Below are 24845 nucleotides of genomic sequence, written 5' to 3'. Positions count from 1 at the left end.
ATTTGCACGTGGAACTCCCTTTCCTCTCTCCTTTCCTCTGCGGTCAGGCTTTGCACAGAGACACTGCTCCCTGGTCTGGAAGGGGGCACAATTGCAGTGGTAACATCATCCACTGATAGCAACAAATCCTCTGAGGGGCCATTTTCTGGCTCCTCTTCCTCATCATCCTCCTCTAAATGGGCTTCTGCCCAGGCCCTCAGCGCCACTTGAAAGTCCTCCTTTTTGGAGGCCCCTTGGGTGGGTACCTTCATTGCCCTGCAGAACCCTCTTAGCTGTTTGACCGTATATGTATCCAACAGGACTAGGTCAAAGTCTCCTACTTGAGACCCCATCAGAGACATGTTGAGTGAGGATTTAGTTTTTGAAAATTGTCAGGAAAAACGAATTTTCAAAAAAAGAGATAAAAATCAAGTTGACCTTCAACTGTGGGTCGGTAGTGAAATACTTAGCTACTGTATGTCACTGCACAAATACAAGTCCTATCCTCACCGCTGATCACCAATGTTAGAAATGGGGTTTTTGGTTCGCAGTCAGGTTACCCTCTGTCCAAGCAAGAACCCTCACTCTAAGTGTAAGTCACACACAATCCAAAATTAGCCTGTGCCCACCCTCTGGTAGCTTGGCACGAGCAGTCAGGCTTAACTTAGAAGGCAATGTGTAAAGTATTTGTGCAATAAATCATACAATACCACAATATAGCACCACAAAAATACACCACACAGTGTTTAGAAAAATATATAATATTTATCAGGATAATTGTAGGTCAAAACGAATAAAGATGCAATGTGAAATTGTAGAGATATCACTGGAAAGTGATATAAAGTGTCTTAAGTCTTTAAAAAGCAAACAAAGTCTCTTTCAAGCACAAAGTACCTGGTTTGGAGTGGAAAATCTCCTCAGAGGGCCACAGAAGAAGAGATACGTGGAAAATGGGTGTGTGCGCCGATTTCTCCCCAGCACACACAGACTTGCGTCGTTATTTTTCATGCGGGGAAGTTGTGCGTCGTTTTCCGGCACGCGGACAGTCTCTTTCTGTGGGTTGCGGGGATTACCAGATGTCCCGGGGTCTGTGCGTGGAGTCCCCTGCTTGTTTTCCGGCTGTGCGTCTTTCCGCAGGGCTGTGCGTCGAAGTTTCGCTCTCACGGCAGGCGTTGCGTCGATTTCCCCTCTAGAAGTCGGGCGGCGTTGTCCTTGCGAGCCCGTGCGTCGAAGTTCTGGTCGCCCCAAAGGCGTCGCGTCGATCAGCGTCGGTGTGCAACGTTTTTCTCGCCGCGGAACAAGCTGTGCGTCGAAATTTTCGGCGCACGAAGAGTCCAAATGAAAAAGAGAAGTCTTTTTGGTCCTGAGACTTCAGGGAACAGGAGGCAAGCTCTATCCAAGCCCTTGTAGAGCACGTTTACAGCCAGACAAGAGTATAGCAAGGCAGCAGGCCAACAGCAAGGCAGCAGTCCTTTGGAGAAAGCAGACAGGTGAGTCCTTTGAGCAGCCAGGCAGTTCTTCTTGGCAGGATGTAGTTTCTGGTTCAGGTTTCTTCTCCAGCAAGTGTCTCATGAGGTAGGGCAGAGGCCCTGTTTTATACCCAAATGTGCCTTTGAAGTGGGGGAGACTTCAAAGAGTGGCTAAGAAGTGCACCAGGTCCCCTTTCAGTTCAATCCTGTCTGCAGGGTCCCAGTAGGGGGTGTGGGAGTCCTTTGTGTGAGAGCAGGCCCTCCACACTCCCAGCCCAGGAAGACCCATTCAAAATGCAGATGTATGCAAGGGAGACTGCGTACCCTGTGTTTGGGGTGTGTCTGAGTGAATGCACAAGGAGCTGTCAACCAAGCCCAGCCAGACGTGGATTGTAAGGCACAGAAAGATTTAAGTGCAAAGAAATGCTCACTTTCTAAAAGTGGCATTTCTAGAATAATAATATCAAATCCAACTTCACCAGTCAGCAGGACTTGGTATTACCATTCTGGCCATACTAAATATTACCTTCCTACTCCTTTCTGATCAGCAGCTACCACTTCAATACTGTATGAGGGCAGCCCCAATGTTAGCCTATGAAGGGAGCAGGCCTCAGAGTAGTGCAAAAACGAATTTAGGAGTTTTACACTACCAGGACATGTAAACTACACAGGTACATGTACTGCCTTTTACCCGCACAGCACCCTGCTCTAGGGGTTACCTAGGGCACACATTAGAGGTGACTTACATGTGGAGAAAGGGGAGGTTTAGGCTTGGCAAGTACTTTTAAATGCCAAGTCGAGGTGACAGTGAAACTGCACATACAGGCCTTGCAATGGCAGGCCTGGGACAAGGTAAAGGGGCTACTTCAGTGGGTGGCACAACCAGTGCTGCAGGCCCACTAGTAGCATTTAATCTACGGGCCCTAGGCACATATAGTGCACATTACTAGGGACGTATAAGTAAATTAAATAGTCCAATCAGGTATGATCCAAGGTTACTATGTTTAAAAGGGAGAGAGCAAATGCACTTTAGCACTGTTTAGCAGTGGTAAAGTGCGCAGAGTCTAAAAGCCAGCAAAGCAGAGTCCAAAAAGTGGAGGGAGGCAGGCAAAAAGTTAGGGGTGACCACCCTAAGGCATGTCAGGTCTAACAGCGGCCAGCACAGTTGAGCTACTGGCCTTTGCCCGGTAGGCCGGGCTGGTCTCGCTGAGTTAGCTGCTTTAATCAGCAGTGCCCAGGAGAAAATATATAATCTTATCTGTCCTGCGACGAGTCATGATTCCTTCAATTCCCGCCAGGCCTCCGCATCTCCCCACCCCAGCAACGGCCGGCCGTGATTGGCTACCACTTTGGAGTCACTGACGCAGCAGCATCATGATCACCGCAACGGACCCAGCCCACCGGGCTGCGGCGCCACAACCCGGGCACTGCCTGCCAAGCTCTATTACAGGTGATGCCAGAGTCCTCTAGTCTTCCGCTGTGGATATGATCATCATCACAGTAGGTGAGAGCTTAGTGCTTACAGTGTTTCCTGAAAGACTTATTTAATATCATGGTTACAGGTTTGTTTATCAGTGCGATCAGGTTACAAGGGCACTAGGCTAGTTAGTGCCCTTCCATTCCTGTTTTTCTGCAGCAGTTTTGTAATCTTTTAGTTTCTCATTGCTCAAATTAGTGTAATTTCTGATATTTATATGTTTCCTTTGTTTTCATTGCTTGATTTTGCTCGTGAGAAAGTGTCACTCATAGTCGTTGAAATATCTCTCATAATTACACTGAGATTATGAAAATGTCACACATACCAATCTGAAACCTTAGCAGCTATGTGTTGTTCGTATTGAAACTAGGTGTGTGCAATATTATAATTAAACAGGATTTACATCTTTCTGTCATATCATCACCATTTAAAAGTGCTCCTGGAGGCAAACTTTCCAATAATTTATTTGGGCATGAGCAGTTTTTCCTGCAAGAAAATCATATGGGACTATTATATGGGACTATCAACCTGCAGAGTAAGTAAATATTTAGTAGATTTTTCCGTGTTTCTTCACCCAGGAATCTCCCACTTTCCAGGAAAAGTTTTTGGCAGAAGTTTTTTTTCCTGCAAGAAACTTTCATATGGGACTATCAGCCTGCAAAGTAAGTAGGTTTTTGTGGGTTTCACAAATCATATTTTCCAGTTTTTCACCTGCTGTTAATTTCTTTAGCTTTGCTAACTTTATGAAGTTAGCAAAGTATAAGAAAGGCACAGGTTGATGCCGTTCACTTTGCACACCCCTAAAATCTGTGACTTTCTACAGTTCTGTCTTTGTGTCAATTTGCAGTTGATTCACTAAGCGTTGTATAAATCTCTGAACGCCTCGTTTTTGCCACATAAATACGTGGAGTGCCCAATAACATGGTTACCTCTTCTATTCGCTATAGTGATTTGAGTATGGTTTGGTTGTCCTCTGTTCTGAGTGTTTCTGCCCACCCGTATTGACATTTCACTCATGCCAAGGCTCATGACTTGGCACACATAGGCCCAGATTTAAGAGGGCCTAGCATCTCCTTGCGCCACTTTAGCATCATTTTTTATGACGCTCATGTGGCATAATAAGACCAAATTCGCCCCACCATATTTAAAAAGTGGCGCAATGCATGCATTGTGCTACTTTGTAACCCTTTGTGCCACATTATGCCTGCACCAGGCGTAATGTATGCAAAGTGGGGGGGTTCCCTCGTTAGGGGGACCAAAAAAATGGTGCAGTGGAATCTACGAGATTCCACTGTGCCATTTTTAGCAGCTATTTTTAAAGCCTGCACGGAGCAGGCATTAAAAGGGGGCATACCATTGGTTTCAATGGGCCCGATGCACTCTGCAGGATTAAAGCCAAAATGTTGGTGCTAATCCTGCACAGTACATCAATAGCGTTATAACTTTTGCCGCTATTACCCTTACCCTGCGTCATGGTGCGCCGTATATTAAATACGGCTCACACATGGTGGCAGCAAGGGGGCACTAAGGGGGGCGCAAGAAAAGCGGCGCTGCATTGGATGCAGTGCCACTCTTCTTAAATTCGGACCATAATTTCCCAAACTTGGTGACGTTGGCACTTCATCAAATTTTATAAAATGGGCTAGGGTCAGTCATTGTAAAGCTGAAGAATATATATCTAGAAGCACTGTATAGTTATCTGACATGATTGTGTATTTTTGCCTTATATAAGCCATTTTCTAAACTCTGTCCGCTGCTCCCACCCATCAGAGAGACTGGCATGATTGTCGAAGATGTAGATGAGCCCTATTTCAGCAGGGCATTCAATGCAATGTGACATCCAAGAAACCAATGAGTTTGGGTCAACACCTGGGTGCCATTTTCAATTGATTAATGTATTCATAGTTAACCAATGTGGCCAAGAGCGGGTTCTATCATCTCAAGAGAGACCTTGCATTACTGTTCACTCATTATAAGTCATCCTTGTTCGCAGGGAGAGCTAAAGGAGTCCATGATGGCCTCACAGCCTCAGCCAGAGCAATGGTCACGCTTCAGATAATATTTGTTAGACCTGGCTTTTTGACAGGGTCATCCCCAAACTTTTTGCCTCCTTCCTCCTATTTTTTCTGACCTGTTGTTGTTGGCTTTTGACCTCTGGGCACTTTACCACTGCTAACCAGTGCTAAAGTTCATATGCTCTCTGTGTAAATTGTACTATTGATTGGTTTATCCATGATTGGCTATTTAATTTACTTATAAGTCCCTAGTAGAGTGCACTATATGTGCCTAGGGCCTGTAGGTTAAATGCTACTAGTGGGCCTGCAGCACTGGTTGTGCCACCCACTTCAGTAGCCCCTTAACCTTGTCTCAGGCCTGCCATTGCAAGGCCTGTGTGTGCAGTTTCACTGCCACTTCGACTTGGCGTTTAAAAGTACTTGCCAAGCCTAGAACTCCCCTTTTTCTACATATAAGTCACCCCTAATGTGTGCCCTAGGTAACCCCTATAGCAGGGTGCTGTGTGGGTAAAAGGCAGGACATGTACCTGTGTAGTTATATGTTCTGGTAGTGTAAAACTCCTAAATTCGTTTTTACACTACTGTGAGGCCTGCTCCCTTCATAGGCTAACATTGGGGCTGCCCTCATACACTGTTGAAGTGGCAGCTGCTGATCTGAAAGGAGCAGGAAGGTCATATTTATTATGGCCAGAATGGTAATATAAAATCCTGCTGATTGGTGAAGTCGGATTTAATATTACTATTCTAGAAATGCCACTTTTAGAAAGTGAGCATTTCTTTGCACTTAAATCTTTCTGTGCCCTTCAATCCACGTCTGGCTAGGTTCAGTTGACAGCTCCTTGTGCATTCACTCAGACACACCCCAAACACAGGGTACTCAGCCTCACTTGCATACATCTGCATTTTTAATGGGTCTTCCTGGGCTGGGAGGGTGGAGGGCCTGCCCTCACACAAAGGACTGCCACACCCCCTACTGGGACTCTGGCAGACAGGATTAAACTGAAAGGGGGCTTGTTGTATTTCTTAGGCCCTCTTTGAAGTCACCCCCACTTCAAAGGCACAACTTAGTATAAAATAGGGCCTCTGCCCTACCTCATGAGACACTTGCTGGAGAAGAACCCTGAACCAGAAACGACATCCTTCCAAGAAGAACTGCCTGGCTGCTCAAAGGACTCACCTGTCTGCTTTTCTACAAAGGACTGCTGCCTTGCTGTTGGCCTGCTGCCTTGCTGAACTCTTGTCTGGCTGTAAAAGTGCTCTCCAAGGGCTTGGATAGAGCTTGCCTCCTGTTCCCTGAAGTCTCAGGACCAAAAAGACTTCTCTCTTTCACCTGGACGCTTCGTGCGCCGAAATTTCCGACGCACAGCTTGTTCCGCGGCGAGAAAAACGCTGCATACCGACGCTGATCGACGCGACGCCTTCGGGACGACCGGAACTTCGACGCACGGCCTCGCAAGGACAACGCCGCCCGACTTCCAGAGGACAAATCGACGCGACGCCTGCCTTGAGATCGAAACTTCGACGCACAGCCCCGCGGAACGACGCGCAGCCGGAAAACAAGCAGGAGAATCCACGCACAGACCCAGGACATCTGGTAATCCCCGCGACCCATAGAAGGAGACGGTCTGCGTGCTGGAAAACGACACACGTCTTCCCCGAGTGAAAAATAACGACGCAAGTCCGTGTGTGAAGGGGCGCAACCGACGCACACACCATTTTTCCTCCCGTAGAACGACGCACGTCTCCCCGCGTGAAAAATACTGACGCAAATCCGTGTGTGAAGGGGCGTAACCGACGCACACACCATTTTTCCACGCATCTCCTCTTCTGCGGCCCTCTGCGGAGATTTTCCACTCCAAACCAGGTACTTTGTGCTTGAAAGAGACTTTGTTTACTTTTTAAAGACTTAAGACACTTTATATCACTTTTTAGTGATATCTTTACAAATTCATATTGCAACTTTGATCGTTTTGACCTGCAAATACCCAGATAAATATTGTATATTTTTCTAAACACTGTGTGGTGTATTTTTGTGGTGTTATATTATGGTATTGTATGATTTATTGCACAAATGCTTTACACATTGCCTTCTAAGTTAAGCCTGACTGCTCGTGCCAAGCTACCAGAGGGTGGGTACAGGCTGATTTTGGATTGTGTGTGACTTACCCTGACTAGAGTGAGGGTTCTTGCTTGGACAGAGAGTAACCTGACTGCCAACCAAAAAAACAATTTCTAACAATATTCAACTATACTTGTCACTAATAAGGGGAGACAGCATTGTTGCTGCCATGCACAGCTTGAAAAGTCCAGGCCATGGATTTGAGGCAGTCAGTGCCTTCAATAGGAGAGACTCAGAGGGCTGTTCTGGATCCAGCTGATCGCAGGTAATCAACTGCATGTTATATGAGCTCTTCAAGGGGTCATCAGGGGATCAATTCTTCAAAAGTCTGTTGAATCCATCAATAAAGGAGGCTCAAAGGCCCTTTCCAAGAAGGGACTTATTGTTGACACTGAATTCCAACATCAGGAGAGTGTCAAAGTGGTTGTCCAGTATCAAATTTATTGGGGGCTCAAGGAACGCAACTTACTGCAGGACACCAGTTCCATCAGTGTGAGAGATTAAATGGCTTTCACATTTCTAGACCAAGGCAAGATGTTTAAGAAGTCCATCATTGTGTGTCCAACGTCTAACCTCAAACTTGTTTAATGCTGTCAATTCCATGAATGGGAAAGGTTAGGGGTACATACAGGTTGCCACTCCCTAAAGACAGACATCTATAATAGAAGAGGCTTAAGGTGCACATCCAAATTATTGGATGCAGTCCATCATTGAAACAAGTCAAAGTGGTACGGAAAGGGGAGAGCTTTTTAAGGCATTCACCTCATCAATGGAACAGGCCCAAGAAGTTTATCAAGACAGACTGATAGAAGCCAGCCAACTTCATCAATGTGAGACGCTCAAGTGGTCCAGCTGTATTACCATAGTCAGTCTCATTAATGGGAGAGGGTCAAAGGGCATTCTGAGGGTCGGTCTTAATGAGGACAGTTAACTAAGTTATGGGAGTTACCCAAAGACACAGAGAGAACCCAACAGGTTGGTTGATGACACCTATATCCTGATGACAGGCTTCAGAACCAGGACCACAGTGATCGGAAGCGCCTCTTTACGGAGGGGGAGTGAAAGCACTTTTCATTAGTTAGCCTCATCAAAAGCAATGTTCTTCGGGGGCATTAACAATCAAGTTACTTGGCGGCAGCCCAGCATGATCCCTTCACCAGTTCCAGGGACCTGCCCAGTGTCATGCTAGAGTGCACTGATAATAATTTACAACACGGATGGGTACACGTGAATTTGATGAGGTCATTATGCTGCACATGCGTAAAGTTCTTTCACAAAGGAGAGCCACACACCTCTGTCACAGACCCCCAGTGTTGAGGCTTATTTCTTAATACATGTTTTTCCTCCCCATCATGCACATACCAAGCAATGACTGTAACTGCAAGCCACAGCCCAACCTAAAATCACTCAGCAACCTCTGCCTGACCCCAGCTGATCCCATCCTGGTGGGTACCATGAGGCATTAGATACCGTCCAACCCACTTCCTGCTGCTAATTAGTAATGTTGGGAGGGAATTAATGTTAGCTAAGGGTAGAGAAGTGACTGCACTGAGGAGGAATTTGAAACATCCACCTATTTCCCAGAACAATGCAAGCTTCCTGCAGCCACAGGGCATGTGATGGTGACAGCTGCACTGCATAATTCTGCCATAAATATAGAACAGCTACACTGCTGAGAGCCGCTCTCCAAACACCTACACACAAAACAGAAACATTTCAGAAAGATGCCCGTTCAGAAGAGGTTGGTGAATGTGTGTACGCCCTTCCACCTGCAGAGACATGAAATCTGCCCTCCTTGGGCCCTTCTGTGGGGTGCTCACTCCTTGGTAGATGTGCATGGTAGATGGCCTCAGGGGCTAATGATGCCAAGTGTCCTCTTAGGGTTGGATATGGAGCATCCATTGGTTCATTCATTGGTTCTAGGCATGAAAGATACCATTTAGGCGCTAGACATGAGCGTTGTAAGGTGTCTCCTAGGGTAAGGTGTTGATTGTCCACCTGTCGGGTGTGACCAGGGGCGGCTCCTCCTCAGTGGTGGAGGAGTGTCGCCCCCCTGGCTGAGCCACCAGATTAAAAATAAAACGATAGTTGTACCATTGTTTTATTTTTCATCTGCTTGCTCAGCCAGCAGTACAGGGAGGGGGTGAGGCTGTGCCACGGGAGGTGGGAGGGGGATGAGGAGAGAGTGCACCTAAGAGTGCATATGTGTTTGGCCAGCTGCCTGAGAGCCCAGGCTTGTGTCTGAATAAGCAGTCGCTGCTGCTCAGACCAAACCTGACGCTGCTTTCATACTAGGTTTAGCATGAAAGCAGCACCAGGATTGCTGGAGAGCCTGTGCTGGTGTCCCAGTGAATGCTTGGACACCGCAAGAGGAGCGAGGTGGCTGGAGGCGGCTAGAGAGGGTGGCACAACGAAAATTGTGTTTTTATTTTGTTAAATGTGTTTTCCCCCTTCCTCCCCAGTCGTTCCCCCCGGCCTCCCTTGACATTTGCGACGGCCGCTACTGGGTCTGCCTACCAGGAAGGGGAATAACAGAGGCCCCCACAGCCCCTGCAGTGTTGGGGGCCCCCAAGCTTACCCATACTGGAGGTGCCCCCCCTCAGCCCTTACTGATGTAAGTGTGGGGGCCCATTCATGATAACTTCCACAGGGCCGAGTTTTGTTTCGCCCCTGCTACCTACTGGGGTTAGATATGGGCCCTATAACCCTTCCCCCCCACCCCCCTCCCTTATCCATGGATATAGCCGTCCCAAAGCTAAGAAAAGCTGTGAGTAGGCAGCCCCCCCCCCCCGCATCCGAGGTAGACGCGGACCTCATGTGCCTGGACACACAAGCTACACTCAGGACCAGCTATACGATGTTCCATTTTGACTCTACATACTGCAGCTGTCCTCCTGCAAGGTGATATACGATTTGCCCACACAATGTAATGTTTGGCGCCCAATGTATTCCTTCCTTGACACATCATTTTGTCTCGTACTCCGAGTGGCCCGCCGTAGACCTCCAGACAGAATGAAGTCACTCAGTCCTTGTGAACTGACCGACCCGACCATATAGGGCGCTTTCCGCGGCGCCCCAAACATGTTTTCATTAATTTACAGCTGACATGCTCGCCTCTGTGTATCCTCCGCGGACTGCAGACGGCATCATGCGCGGAGAGGCCGCGCCTGCCCTCCCCCCTCCCTCGCTGTAATATTTGTTTTGGAAATGTTGAAATCTCTCTTATCCCTAGCACACTCTGGGCACATTCCTCGCCCCCTTGCCCCCGCTGCAGTGGGCCCAACATGTGCCATGCCTTTGAAAGACCTGGCCAAGTCTCCTAGACCAAAATATGAAATCGCTCGAGATATATTTCGGCCTTTAACTTTGTTCTTTCTCGACTGGCATTTCTTTGCCTTATATAGAAGTTTCTTTTCGGCGTCGGTGGAAGGAAAGAAAACAGCCTTTGCTGTAGGGAGAAAAAAACGCTTCAGCCCGGGTTGTTGACACAGGAGTTAAGGTGCCCATCACCTTGCCGATCTGGACCGATGAGTGCGGGGCGCGGGAATGTTCTGGACGTGAATGCCTTTGCTATAAGGTCTCAGCTATTTCATTTTCCAAAACAACTCGGCCTTTCCTCGCGCTCGAGGTGCAGATTAGATGCAGGAGCGCAGACATCTGGGCGCTGTGAGCACTAGAGCGGGGCGAAGGAGGCTTCGAGGCGCAAAATCCAGAGTCACTTCCCAAACATTCGTATGCATGTTCGGTGCATTTTCCAAAATTCTGCACAGCGAGGTGGCAAATATATATTGTGCAGAAACACGGACCCCATAACATAAAACACGAACATTTAAATATAAATCTCCTGATAATAAAATTTCTACCTCCATCTAATTCGAGCATCAAGCCCCGGCCTTCAAATATGTCAAACCTCTAGTTAGAATTGTAAGTTGGCACATCCTGAGGTATTTGGGAAGCGAGTTTGCATAGGAAGTGAAGGCAAGCATGTATTCTTGTAATTATTTCTGTACGGTTGAAACTTTTCTCAGTCTATAGTTTGGAATTCACCTTTCTGCAAAAGGAACTTTTGGCAGTCTGGTTTCACGTGGACCTGCTAAGAGGCCCATGTCATGTGTGCGGCCTGGGCTTTTAGCCAAAAACTCTTTGCTTTGTGGTATTTGCCTATCTGGTGTCAGTGGACAATAACTGATTTATTCATGTAGATTACTGTAAGGTTAAAAGCACATATACAGATAAGGAGGGCATTATTCACCCTCTTATCCTAGGGTTGTTATGTTTCAGGCATCTGCTAGGAGTCCCAGTCTGTGGCTTTCATCAGGACCAGCACTCCACTTTAACGACCTGCTACTCAACTATTTATGTGTACGCTCATTTAGTGTGTGGTAGTTGTGGTGAAAAAGACAAAGGTTATAGTAACATTACAGTTAGGTGTGATTAAAAAGATCTGGTTTAGATTTTTTTTTAAAGTTAGAAATTCACTGAAAAACAAAGGTAAAGTACGTTATAGTTAGGTGACTATGTCAGTGACAACATTAACGTTTTGAACTAAAAAAACACAGAAATTCACCAGTTATAGTTATCAGAGCTAACTATAAGGTGCACCCTCACCATGCGCTGCTTATGGCCTCACATATTACATCACTCCTAACATGTTCTATGAGATTGTTTATGACATCACTGGTGACATCTCAGTGGCTTCACCAATGACATCACTGATGGCATCATCCAATGAGTGTGTTAGTTTGTTTTATAGTCTACATAGTGGTGGGTAACTACCACATTACGTTTCTACCTAAATTTGTACCACCTGGTACCAGCGAATCGGTGTAAATGTTTCCGAAATGCATGTGCTCAAAATACACCGTAGGTGTGTAGAGGTACTGAACATGGTATAAATCTTTGTATTCAGGGCTGGCCATGGGCATGGGCAAGTCCGGCCCAGGCCCTGGGCGTCAATATTATGAGGGAGTGCAGCAAGGAGCGGCCTGACTTAATGAAATCCAAACTGCAACTCATCCATCCCACTTGGTCTCAATTGGGTGCTGTAAAGGACCTTGTAATCAGCCCTTGATGTACCTCAGCCTAATTGTTAGCTTCCCGTCAATCCCCTGCCATCCTCACATCTTCCTCATACTACAACAACCCCCACCCCTCCAACAAACACCAAATGTTCTTTCCGTCCATGGTGCTGCGACGCTCCATCCAATTTAGGGACGGCCCTGTTTGTACTGAAGAGTAACTCCGTGTGCAGGTGACAGTTGATGACTTGTATTCAGTTGATTCCATTTAAGTTTTTTGGAACTGCAGAAAAAACTTTCCAGCAGGGCAAATATTCTATGTTCTATGTACTAAATATTGTAAACAGCCTTGAATATTATTAGACAGAACAGTTTCAGCATGACAATTTCTACTTAGCATAGAAGACTGCGTGCACCAGGTACTAACCTCTGTACATGGGCTTGTTTTGATTCAGAAGATGAGTTATCTGTAAAGTTTTCACCACAGTATGAAGGCTGCCGTTAGTATGTTTTTTAGCTCCTTCAGACCTTACTCATTTTAAGTGAATAATTGCTATTTGGATACGTTTTGATAGCGTGTACATTCAGGGGCGTAGCTTGGTCAGTATAATTGGGGGGGTGTTAGCTTCTGATTTCCCGACAATCACGCTGGCACATGATTTTAAAATACATTATACAATAAACAGGACGCCTGAGAGGTGCTTAAGGGGCAGTGGAAAGGGAGAGGAATGTGAATTGGTAGGTTTGCTAAGTGAGACAAAGCGCATTATTTAGCAAAATATCCAACATTTTTGAAGTCTTTGCGAAGAGAGAGAGGGAGAGAGTGTGTGTGCGTTTATTTCTGTGTGTGTAAAAATTCCTGGTGAAATCTGACAGACACCTCACCATACCCGACTAAAAGCACCTTCACCCAACTATTCATCACAAAATACATTTATTAGGGGGGTGTAACACCCCACGTCCCCACCTGAAGCTACGCCCCTGTGTACACTGTTTTTAGTAGATATGCTTTAATACTCTTTGGTGTATTTCTCTTGAGATTTTCACTGTCCGCAAACAGTGTAGTACAAAGTAAACTAGAGTTAACAATATCCACAGTACTCACGCTTCCACTTACATCCACCTGATTTCTCATTGTAGGTTCAGTGTAGTGCCAGGGGTTTCAGACAAGTACAGACTGTCTGTGGCAGGGCATCAGTTATGTAACAGGGCTTCAGTAGCTGGAGGAACATGTTTTTCCCTGAACAGTTGTATACAGATTGAACACTGTGTGCAGGATAAGTTACCCTTTTATCTCAGGTTCATAGTTAACATGAACTTGGCTAGCAATGAAGTGTATGGTATAGGGTCAATGTTGCACATAACACAAACATGCATTACCTATGTGGATTGTATGTGTGAGAGCAGTAATGATGCTTCATATTTCTCTCTGCTATTTTGCAGTTACTTTCATAGCTCTAATGCTATATCTGTTTATAGTGTAATGTGTACAAAAGAAGCTTTGATGATGTCATTAATGACATATTTTGAGATGTCATCAGTGATGTCATAAATGATGTTATAGAACAATGCCATGATTGATGTAACATGCAAAGTGATAAGCAGTGCATGGCAGGGGTGCACAGATAAATCAGGATATCACTACCCTGCCCCCTTATGTTATTTTTCTTTTTTTTGTCCAGGACAGAGGGCTAATTCCCCCAGTCCTGGAATGGCTGCCAGCAACTTTTTTCTGATGTTGCTGGCAGCCAGTCAGGCGTTCACTCCGCGGAAGCGAAATGGCCCAAGGGAAATAAAGCTCCCTGAGCCAATCAGGATGCGTGCTTTTTGTACTGATGCTCCCAAGAGTTTCTCAACACTCTCACATATCCAACTGTCCAGGTAAACAATTATTTATGAACCATAATTTCTCAAAAACTACAGAACAAATATACACCAAATCACAAAAAGCACAATCCGCTAACCAAGGTCTAGTTTTGTGCCACATTTGGTGTAATTCCATTCAACATTTTTTGCAGTAGCTTTGTCTAAAGAAGTCTCTAGAAAATGAATGGGGATTATAGTTACTTGAAATAACTATAACTGATGAAATTTTGTGGTTCTGTGTGAGTAAATTCGAATGTACTATAACATTCCTGTAATGTTTGCTTTTTTCACTGAATAGATAGATAGATAGATAATTACCCAATGACTATCAACACTTAGTAGTTATAGTTAGGTCAAATGTTCCATAGGAAACGTGTGAATATATATATATATATATTCACCTCAAGGTACATATATGTGGAGTTAGGCATAGAAAATCTATACTTACGGCTTTCAGAATCTCAGTTTCAATATTTTGTCCTTGAGGTTTCCATATCATGATACTCCGTCTTCGATATTCAGGTGGCACACCGGCGTCTAATTGAAGATGTGGTCTAGCCAGGCATGATTTCAGTAAGAGCAGACGTGACCTTCCCATTTAACCCAAGCATTGATGAATCATACTGGTAAAATCATTGGAACATAAGAACAGAGGAGTGTGGTGGGTGGGCCTGAGAGCTCCACATGTTTGGCAGTGTTACTGTGGAAAGCTGCACTCCAGTGCAATCCCTGAATAAACTGTAAACATGACTGTTCCAACAGGCCCCAGCTAGGGCTCCCCCACCTTCTCCAAAGCACTGGGATACCAATCCATGCAATATGCATGCTCTACAAATAAACACAACAGTGCTCCGACTGGATTTCAGTAAGTGCACAATGTGACCCTGTTACCTGGCTTCGCTTACTAGGATGGGTGGGAATGGTTTTGTCCACCCCGTTCCTAAGAATAATTCTAGTTTGCAGTTCATATAGCAGTGTATAGACATAATTTGGGGTCCCCTATTGTCTGCTATGCCACAGTGTACTTTACTTTCGATGGCTTGGCATAGGCCTGGTTTCACCCAGCCTTCCCCGCTCTGTCTGCCTGAACCTGATGTTATTAAACATGCTGTTAATATTATAGCTTGTCAGAGCAAGTTGGCGCACGCATCTTGCTTCTGATGAATTCCACATGTGCTTTTATGTCAGGCCAGCCTTCGGAGGTGCCATGGTGCAGACAGGCAGGGAATGCTTCTGCCGCCCTACAAGGGCGCCGAAGATGGATGCACGGGCGGTCGGAGGGGAATGGGAGTTCATGGGGGTAGGTGGAACCACAAATCTGCTGTAGAGACAGACCAGGGCTGCTCCAGAGAATGTGTGATAGTTGTTCTGGGAGGTATGCGAAGCATCACAGTGAGAAGTTTCTAACATGAAGAATGGATGTAGAAAATATTACTTTAGTGAGGCTTTCCCAGTGCACCTATCATCCATCATACATCTTCTTCCCATCTATAGCCTAGCTCCCTCTCCCAAACCCTTAGCACAGCTTCGTCTTCAAAGTCCATGGCTTAGCTCCCTCTCCCAAACCCATAGCCCAGCTTCGTCTTCAAAGTCCATGGCTTAGCTCCCTCTCCCAAACCCTTAGCACAGCTTCGTCTTCAAAGTCTATGGCCTAGCTCCCTCTCCCAAACCCATAGCCCAGCTTCGTCTTGCACGCCAATAGCCTAGATCCATCTTTGAAATCTATAGTTTAGCTTCTTCTTCCTAGCTCAAAACCTAGCTCCTTCTTAGAAGCCTAAAGCCTGGTTACCTCTCCCAATCACATAGCCTAGCTCCCTCACCCAAGCCAATAGCTTAGTTCCTTCTTCCTGGCCAGTAGCTTAGCTCCTTTTTCCAAAGCCCATAGCCTCACTCCTTCTCCCAAGCCCATAGCCTCGCTCCTTCTTACAACCCCATAGCCTCGCTCCTTCTTACAACCCCATAGTCTAGCTCCTTCACTGCAGCATAGTACTAAGGGGCCTCAGTGCCACCCAACTTGGCTCCGGCCTAATGATTAATGGATACTAATTAATGTACAATGCACCTCTCTCATGACTCTCATTTTAGATGTCTATATTTGGAATATTCTACAGCTCTTGTGTATTGTATAGCAGCATTTATATAGCGCTTACCACCCCTAGGTGGGGTGCTGAAGCACTTGCCTACATGGATAAAACATTAGAGTGGAAGGATGTTGTCTTTGCTTTGACCTTAAGGGGGAAGTGGTTCCATGTTGTGGGTAATGACCCCCGAGGTGCGGTTCTTTTGTTTTGAGACCCAGCATGGAGCAGTGTGGTAGAGGATGAAGTGTGAGAAGCAGATGCACAGGTTTAGGTATCTCTGAACAGCTCTGCAGGTCTTTTTACGGTATTCCATATGATTATAGTCCGCTGAGCTGGTTACTGCAGTGGGTTGTGCAATCTGAGATTTTGTGCATAGTTGTGGTCCTGAGCCGGCGTGGTTGTGCAAGAATCGTGGGGCGCAGTTTCTCATGTTTGCTTCAGAAATAGATCTGGGTGGAATGAGCCAATCACATTTAAATGATTCCTCTATTACTACGAACACAGCAGCACGGGAGCTGGGGCCTGATGTGTCATTGGTCAGGCAGCATTGATGTGCAGTGCAGTATGTGTGCTGTCTCTGTTAAGCAACCCAGACAATTCACTGTGTCGGGTATGCAGCCGCAGCACCAAGAAGCCTTCCACTGGGATCCTCGCAATCCTTCCTAGTGAGTGAACATAAGGCAGGATTTCTTCCACAAATCCTTGTGCCCAGCTGCAGACACTGGGGTCTGAAAGGGGCTGCTCACCTCCATCTATGCATGCCATGACTGTGTTAGTGTGGTGCTTGGAAGAGCCTTGTCACAAGGAACTTGGTACAGAAAGATCAATGCAGCAGGTGCATTAACACACTGATGTCTCACTAGGTACCAGAGAGTTAAGCATGCATACCATGCAATAAGTTGATTTTGGGCTAGTATTAGAACCTGTGACCTACAGTCTACACATAAACGTGCTCTCGGTCTATCGACTCACCGAACTGCTTCAAAGATTATATCCGGGTGGTGGATTATGGTCGATAATTTACAGGATGTACTATAATCACCCATAATCATCCCTCACATAGAGATGCCGTGTTCCCTAGTTGTCTCTGTATTTCAGTTTTTTCCCCTTCTCCATTGGCTACACTCTTTTCGTGCCCTTCTTCCATGTTTGCCTGCTGTCTTTCTTTTCATTTCTTTCTTCCTTGCTTTTTTGTTGCTAATTTCACTCACATGTACTTCTGACCGTGGCGCTGTTTTAGAAGGTGGACCAGAGAGACCCCAGATATACTCACAGCTTCCCCACATGACCAAATGGTGTGATCCTCTCAGATCATTCTGTCTCCCTGCACCTCACGTTTCTTGTCTACCAAAGCTGATAGCGCCTTGAGGTGATTTTGCCGGGTGTGCTTTTTAAACACACATGATTCGATTGATCCTTTGTGGATGAAGTGGTAGTCTACGCACAAGAGCTGCCGTGGGCCAAGGTAAACCAAGAGAATGAATGTTCTACTTGGCTGGAAGGCTGAAATGCTCAGACCAGTACAACCCCAGCACTGGTGGGATTACAGCGCACTGCACCCGCTATTTATTTATTTATTTACGTATTTATTTGTTTGTTTGTTTATTTGCTTATTTATTTATGAATTTGCACATAGGTTCAACCTCACCGAGAGGGGCTAGACTGTTCCACCATGGACAAAGATCGATACATAAGGTCTAAATTACAAAGTAGCAGATCATTACATAAGGCACAGAATTACTACAGCTCGAAGCACTAGGTAGTATAAGATGCAGCAGTGGGCGGGTAGTCGGCAGACGCGGGGTTCCAGGTAGGATATAAAGTGGCGGAGGTGGTGCAGCTAATCCAGTGCTTAATTTGTAAAAAAAAAAATGTTAGCGCCAGGGCCCTGGTCAGGAGGCCACCGCTGCTTGCCCTTGTCAGCGCTGCAAACAGGAGTACCTACACAACTCCCGACCGTCACACTGCTACAAGTGTGTCAATTCATGCTGTTCGAGGCCCCCAAAGCTATAAGAATTACTTAGGTGGGAGGTTTTATTTGTTTACAATGGATATTGAATTAGTAAACAAAAGTTATTCTGCTCATCTTTAAGTTACAAAAAACAGCGCCACCATGTTGCAGCTGTGAAGTGCCGGTGTTGGTATTTAAGTGCCGGTGCCGAGCACCAGAAACCACCGGCCCAAATTAAGCACTGAGTAAATCTCACGCTCAGAGGCTAAACCGGATAGGTGAAAGAGCGGGCTCCCCAGAGGGGAAGCTAGGATGTGGTTAGCTAAAAGAGGGCTTTCAGCTCCATTCTGAAGATCGCCAGTGAGATGGGGGTGCTGGTGGTGCTTAGTTTGGGGGTGTTAAGGAGCTGCATGATTTGGTGACGTTTCCCGAGAAGCATTGTGCCACAAGCCGTTCCTTTCTAAAGTCCGGAAAGTCAAGCTACAGAGCTCCAGCAGCTCGCGATGGCCTAGTGCCCCCAGAGAACTTACGCCATAATGACAAGGATGGGAATGGACGTCACAAGTGGGGGTGCGCAACGCAGCGCGCGCGCAGGAAGCCGCGAGAGGGTAAATCTGTTTGTTTGGACTCCGTTTCGCGGCTGTTGCAGGTCTCCGGTGACCAATCCAATTGTCTCTTCGCATTTGGCTCAGGCAGATGGCCACAGAGGCTGGAGGGCCCTGGACCTAATTGCATTGCACTGAAAGGAGAGACATGAAACTTCACCACAATCGAATAAGGGCCAATTGATTCCCCATCTACTTCCTGGGTTGTTTGGTGATCCTTTCGCCTCTCCTTCCCACGCACATCAGGCATTTCTTGCCCTCCCTCTCACCTCTGTCTGCACATCTCTCCCCCCCTCTCTCTCTTTCCCTCTCACTCTGTGTATATGCATGTCTCTACATAACACACATACACACAAGGCCTTTCGCTACCCTCCTTTTGCTCAATTTCCCTGTCTAACACATTCGTTCTCTGCCCTCTAATTTTCTGGGATGTACATATCATTGGTGCAGGTGGTGCAGCAGCACCAGGGTTCAGGGAGTTTTTAATATTTAGAGATTTATTGAGTAAGAATGTCAATTTTTCTTTGATCTGCTTAGTAGAGTTGTAACACAACCACATAATTTTGGACACCCTGTCCCAGGGCCACTGGAATTATGTTGCAGGACCAAATTATGCAGCATAGTTGACTAAATTATGTGGCAAGAAAAAACAAATTATGTGACATAATGCAGTACATCTTTTGGTAGTATTACTACATTAGCTTGTCATTTCTATACACTTTAAGACTGTCTCGGCAAATACTTCACCTCATCACCACCAGTTTAACACCCAGATACAGCACTAAGCAACTGAAAGGTGATCAGTCAACTTTTGCGAAGGGCTGTCCACTGTGAAGCAACACATGTAACCACATTTGTAATAACGTTTGTTCTATTTGAGCATGAAGCAGTTTTATTTATTTGCTAAAATCTGAATATTCTGCACCCGATGATGGAGTATGTAGCAAATGCAGCAAGTCCATAATTATGCAGAAAACATGGAGGCTGTATAATCGCCATGCCTACAGCATACTTTTTCTAGAAGGTGGGGCCACCTTGTGGCTAAGGTGGTGTCTGGCACCTGATTTTACTGATGAACATATTGGGGGTTATTACAACTTTGGAGGAGGTGTTAATCTGTCCCAAATGTGACGGATATACCACCAGCCGTATTACGAGTTCCAGAGGATATAATGGACTCGTAATACGGCTGGTGGTATATCCGTCACTTTACTGTCACTTTTGGGACGGATTAACAACTCCTCCAAAGTTGTAATAACCCCCATTATGTCTTCACACGGCAGACCAACCAAATTGTTGGGGATGCTAACTTTTTAACATGAGCCCTGACATATTAGCTAAAGTTAGACATTTATATCACCTGCGTTCAACCAGAACCTCACCACTTTAAATCAGGTCCCTGAAAGGTTACGCTCACTTTGGGGTTTGTCTCTAAAACTGACCCATCCACCTGTCTTCACACGGTTACCGGTGTGTGCCTCCAAATTGTCATATTTATGTCACAATTTGTCCCACTTAACTCCTTGCCATATGGCACACTGATGAAAGTATCAATTTGGCCCCTCACAACTCCTGAAAGTGTTCCCAACTTTTCCCACTTTTGTCCTCAGATTGTCAATTTTGTCCCAAAATGCACCAGTTATCGATATTAAAATGTAAAGCTGGCATCTTCAAAACTTTGCAGTTCCCCCAAATTGTTGCCCTTCTGCTGCTATAGTGTTCTACTTCGGGCCAGATTTACAGTTTGGCAGATGGGGTTGCTCCGTCACAACCATGACGGATATCCCGTCCGCCGTATTACGATCCCATTATATCCTATGGAAATCCTAATATGGCGGACGGGACATCGGTCACATTTGTGATGGAGTAACCCCATCCGCTAAACTCTAAATCAGGCCTTTACTGTAGATGCTGTTGCCTGTGGCCGGCCCGGCGTCACTGCGATGCACGACATGCCTTTTCACCGCCAGGATCCCTTGTTTGCATTCTTGTTGTTGGCATCCGCTGCGATTGGCAGTGTCCCTTTGTTGGCAGATATAAGGACGTCTGCTGCCTACATGTCTGAAATCAGAAAGGCCAGGGATGGCCCAACAGCCTGGCTGCAGTTATTACATTTTACGTCTATCGTTGTGGTCAGAGCCCGCTCGGTCCGCTGATGGTAAACACAGATGAGAGAGCAGAGGAGACGAGAGTCTTTGTTCAGTTCCGCTTGAGTAGGTATTGATTGATAGGTGCTTATGTCATTGATTTCCAATCCTAGCTGCCTCCGAAATCTTGGCTACCCTCTGATATACTGGGCCTGATTACGACTTTGGTGGAGGGGATTACTCTGCCCCAAATGTGACTGATATCTCTCCCACCGTATTACGAGTTCCATAGGATATAAAGGACTCATAATTCGGCGGACGGCATATCCGTCACACTTGGGACAGAGTAATCCCCTCCGCTGAAGTCGTAATCAGGCCCACTTTCTGGGTTAGTTTTTTTGTTTATCCTGCTGATTTTATCTGGACCAATATTGCAGATCAGCTGTCAATTCCAAGCATCCTTATGGTATCATTTATGCTTTTGTTCAGCATCCTTTTGGTACAACCACACTTTTTTCTTCAGCATTCATATGGTATAACCCACTTCAGCATCCTTATGGTATAACACACTTTTCCTTAAGCATCCTTAAGGTACAACCACACTTTCCTTCCTCATCCTTACGGCATAACACCCGCATGGAAGTCAATTCACCAAAATTCCAGGGTAGCATAAATGACATCACACGCTATTTTATCTTTACTTTCCCTCACACACGTACACATACACACATTCACACACTTTTTTTTACATAGCACACGCACACCTGCAAGCAGGTACACAACATACATTAAAAATAGTTTTTTTAATTACCTCAGCTACCATGGAGGGGCATAGACTCATAGTCCAACTAACTGTACTCCATTTTTACGACAATAATAGTGAATAATATATTATCATTCACTATTATCGTAATAAAACAACTGATTGAAAACATGAAAGTGGATCGCCAAGTGATGTCCATAAGGACGAGCTGCCCCTGTGTCCCTGGCACTGGTTTTCCCACCTCTGAGGCCAGAGGTCGCAAAGGCAGTGTCAGGGGTCGCAAGGGGCACGCCAGGGGTCGCAGACGTCCATGAATACATGCTTTCCTTCCTTTTTTTCCTGGTCTTCTTAGAGCACACCGGGCGAAATCTAAATTATAGTTTGCAAAGCAGTTATTTGTAGAATTCTAATGGTGGCATTTGAGGAGATACAGTTAACATATACTAGTCAAGATGCATTTTTTTTTTTAAATATGACGATTTTTCACAAAACATTCCACGCAGGATTTTAGCATGTCTAGAATGTCTTTATTAATTACTTAAGGGTACCAAAAGGAAGGGCCTTATTGATGGTCTGTGTAGGCTATTGACTGGATAATCTATCCTCCTGGACTAGTAAATGTTCGAATAGGATGGTGACTGATATCACTTCAGAGGAGACAGAAAATACAATTAATCCCAGGTACGATTTACAGATTTATATATATTTCTTGAATAAAAACGTTCCACTGAAGTATTTTAGGATGTATACTAAACACCAAAGAGTCACTTTAATTGTGGATGCTGGGAAAGTTCTGTTTGCTTCCAGTGTAGACCGCCGTCTGCTGATATTCCATAAATCTAGGTAACGTAACAAAAAACAGAGTTGTTGGGGACAGGTGTTTTGTGAATATCCCAATTTATTGGTGTAATGCGTTCAGTTCCACATCTGACTTAAAACCTCTGGGCTCTTCAGAAATGGTTCATTCGGAGAACGATCCCACTGTATTTTTATTACATTAACAGCCGACTGAATACCGCAAGACTGTGGTTAGACACGGATCCCTCAAATATGTCTCTCTGCTGGTTACAGTTTTCAGGCATATGTGGTCTGGATTATTAATACTAATCCTGGCAGAAAATAGGTAAAACAGATCTAGGCCCCAGATATCAATGGATGCAGTCTGTATTAAATTCTGGTGCCCACTGGGCGATGATGGATACATTTTCTTGTGGGTTTAACGTGGTCTTGTTTAGAAATATTTTGACATAGTTTGGCTGCCTGTGTTCGTAGCCTGTGCAGTTCGTGAGTATAAGCCATTTTACGGGGTTCAGGGTTTACCTTTGTAAACAAGACCACGGGAAAACAAACACAAAAAGTTTTCTAGCATCTTCCAGTGGTTCGTGCTTTGCATAAACCAGTGCTCAAGTGGTCCATTCGCTGAGGCCCATCAAATAGAATCTGTGTCTGGAACTCTGGATTCCAGGAGATGAAACCTTTTCTTGATATAAGTTCTGATAGAAAAATAAAGCACGTTTTTTTAATTGTGGGTTGTGAATGGAGGAGACCCAGGCCTTCAAGGACACTAGATGTGAAGCATGTTGGAGTCTGACCCTATAAGTATCAGGGTTTCTGTTTTTACTGTATTCAGGTGGGAAATGTCTTCATTCAAAGTGTGAGATGGTGGTGGCAGAGAGGGTGTGTGTGTGTGTCTGTGTGTATCTCTTCTAGGCCTGGGCGGAGTTTGCTGAGTTGCGGAGCCCTCCGAAGTGCCCTAACAATTCTGCCGGTCTACGTGGACTTCCGCAAGCTGCGGAGCGCATTAGGTCACACCGTTCATGCTGATGTTTAGCACCAGATGTTTGTCTTGCACTGAAAAATCATTGCGAATGCCTCCCTGTGGAGCACAAGGGGGCGCTGCTTCTTTTCTGCCGTTTGAGTTGATTTTCTACTCAAGCAGCAGCTACCTCAACGCGAACGGAAGGTTTCTCAGTCTGAGCGTTCGCTACCATCTGCAACCGCCCGCATTGAGAAATCTTGCTGAGAGGCGGCCTTTAGTAAGATTGTTTTTGCTCACTCTCACCAACTCACCGTTGATGAGGGCGAGTCAGGAAAAAACTCCGTTCCACCATGCAGAGTTTTCTGGAACTCTGCGCTCTAAGCGGAGCGCGGAGTGGGAAAAACTCTGCAAACTCCCCGAGTGGAGCGGAGTTCACCACCCACTCCCAGTCTCTTCCTTCTGTGGCATTAGTTTGCACCTGTCATTTGTTGTCAGTCACCTATGAAGTTGTCTATCATCACCGCTCTTCAGAAACCTATATCAAGTGCTGACAAAACTAGACCCAAAAAGTAAAATCCCCATTTGGGGGGGTGCTCCACAGTGGGGAGACAGACAGACTTATCCTTCCTCTTCACTCACAGTGCTGTGCAGGAGAACTAAGGAACATGCAACAGGTTTTAACGGGAAACTTTCGATTTGTTAACAAGTGTATTAACATAAGTGGCCTTACATATCTGAAATACCTGTGGACATTTAAGGCAGAGTAGGACTCGATGCTCAAGAAAGTTTATGAAATGATTGCTAGGAGGACAGTGAGGCCTGAGGGATAACTGTGGTGTGTAACCTTGTGGGGGGGGGGGGAGCATAGCATACTGTAGAACACAGGAGTTATATTTCAGGTGACCAGCTCATGGTCTCCTTTGCTGTTGGCAGGAATGCAGTGTTGCCTTTCATAAGGTGAACATTAAATTGCATCTGGTATGGTTGAGGTTTGACTATTAAGAGTAGCAACATTCAGGATTGCATTATGATGGTCCAGTTTGCTGTTGTTTCAGGCAGGGTCACGAAGTCAGATATTCAGCTCCTTCAGGGTTGAAATAGAAGCAAGCAGAGATGATATAAACACAAGAACACCTTCATCTGTGCCAAGCAGTGCTGCACAAGCCACCAGTTGGTAGGCTCAGCACTGAGGGCTATGGATGATACAGAAAAGATTGAAACAGTAAAACCTATTTTGCTGGTAAAGGTGACATTCTAGAAAGCATGGATGTAGGCTTCCAGTTAGGTTTGCAGTTGTGGCCGTTGGGGTTGTTTGGGGGCAGCTAGTGTTACTTCATACAATTTTGATGTTGTAGTAAGTTGTGTTTGTGTCTCTTTTTCAAACTTTTAGTGTATTACCAAATTACTCCACTCTCTCAATGGAAAAGCTTTGTCTCCAACTGCACTAACATTTTCAGAATGTGATGCATATCCTTCCACTACGTACTGGTCTCACTTATTGGTCTGGAGATGCTCGCTGAACCTGATTGGTCCAAATACTGCCACAAGCTCCTCATCAGGACCTGAAACTGGTGTGTTCCTCAAACCTTAGGATCTGAACCTCTCCGGCCCATCCCAATGAGCTGCATCCCAAGGAGCCAGAGCCGGTCCTGCACC

At 45.6% G+C, this 24845-nt stretch overlaps 1 protein-coding gene across 10 annotated transcripts in view; it reads left to right on the top strand.

Moving 5' to 3' along the window:
* The window catches only part of TNS1 (tensin 1), a 1530885-nt gene that overhangs the window by 1064714 nt on the left and 441326 nt on the right, over nucleotides 1-24845 (top strand). The window contains exon 1 of one of the 10 annotated variants that reach the window (XM_069227075.1): nucleotides 2935-2952. The exons of the other annotated variants lie outside the window; for them this stretch is intronic. The gene's annotated coding sequence lies outside the window, so the exon portion shown is untranslated. Of the gene's footprint in view, nucleotides 1-2934; nucleotides 2953-24845 lie in introns of those variants that run through there. 10 annotated transcript variants of the gene reach the window in all.

The sequence above is a fragment of the Pleurodeles waltl genome, chromosome 3_2 (assembly GCF_031143425.1).
Source record: "Pleurodeles waltl isolate 20211129_DDA chromosome 3_2, aPleWal1.hap1.20221129, whole genome shotgun sequence".
In the NCBI taxonomy this organism is placed as follows: Eukaryota; Metazoa; Chordata; class Amphibia; order Caudata; family Salamandridae; genus Pleurodeles; species Pleurodeles waltl.
This window is presented reverse-complemented; position numbering and strand designations above follow the sequence as displayed.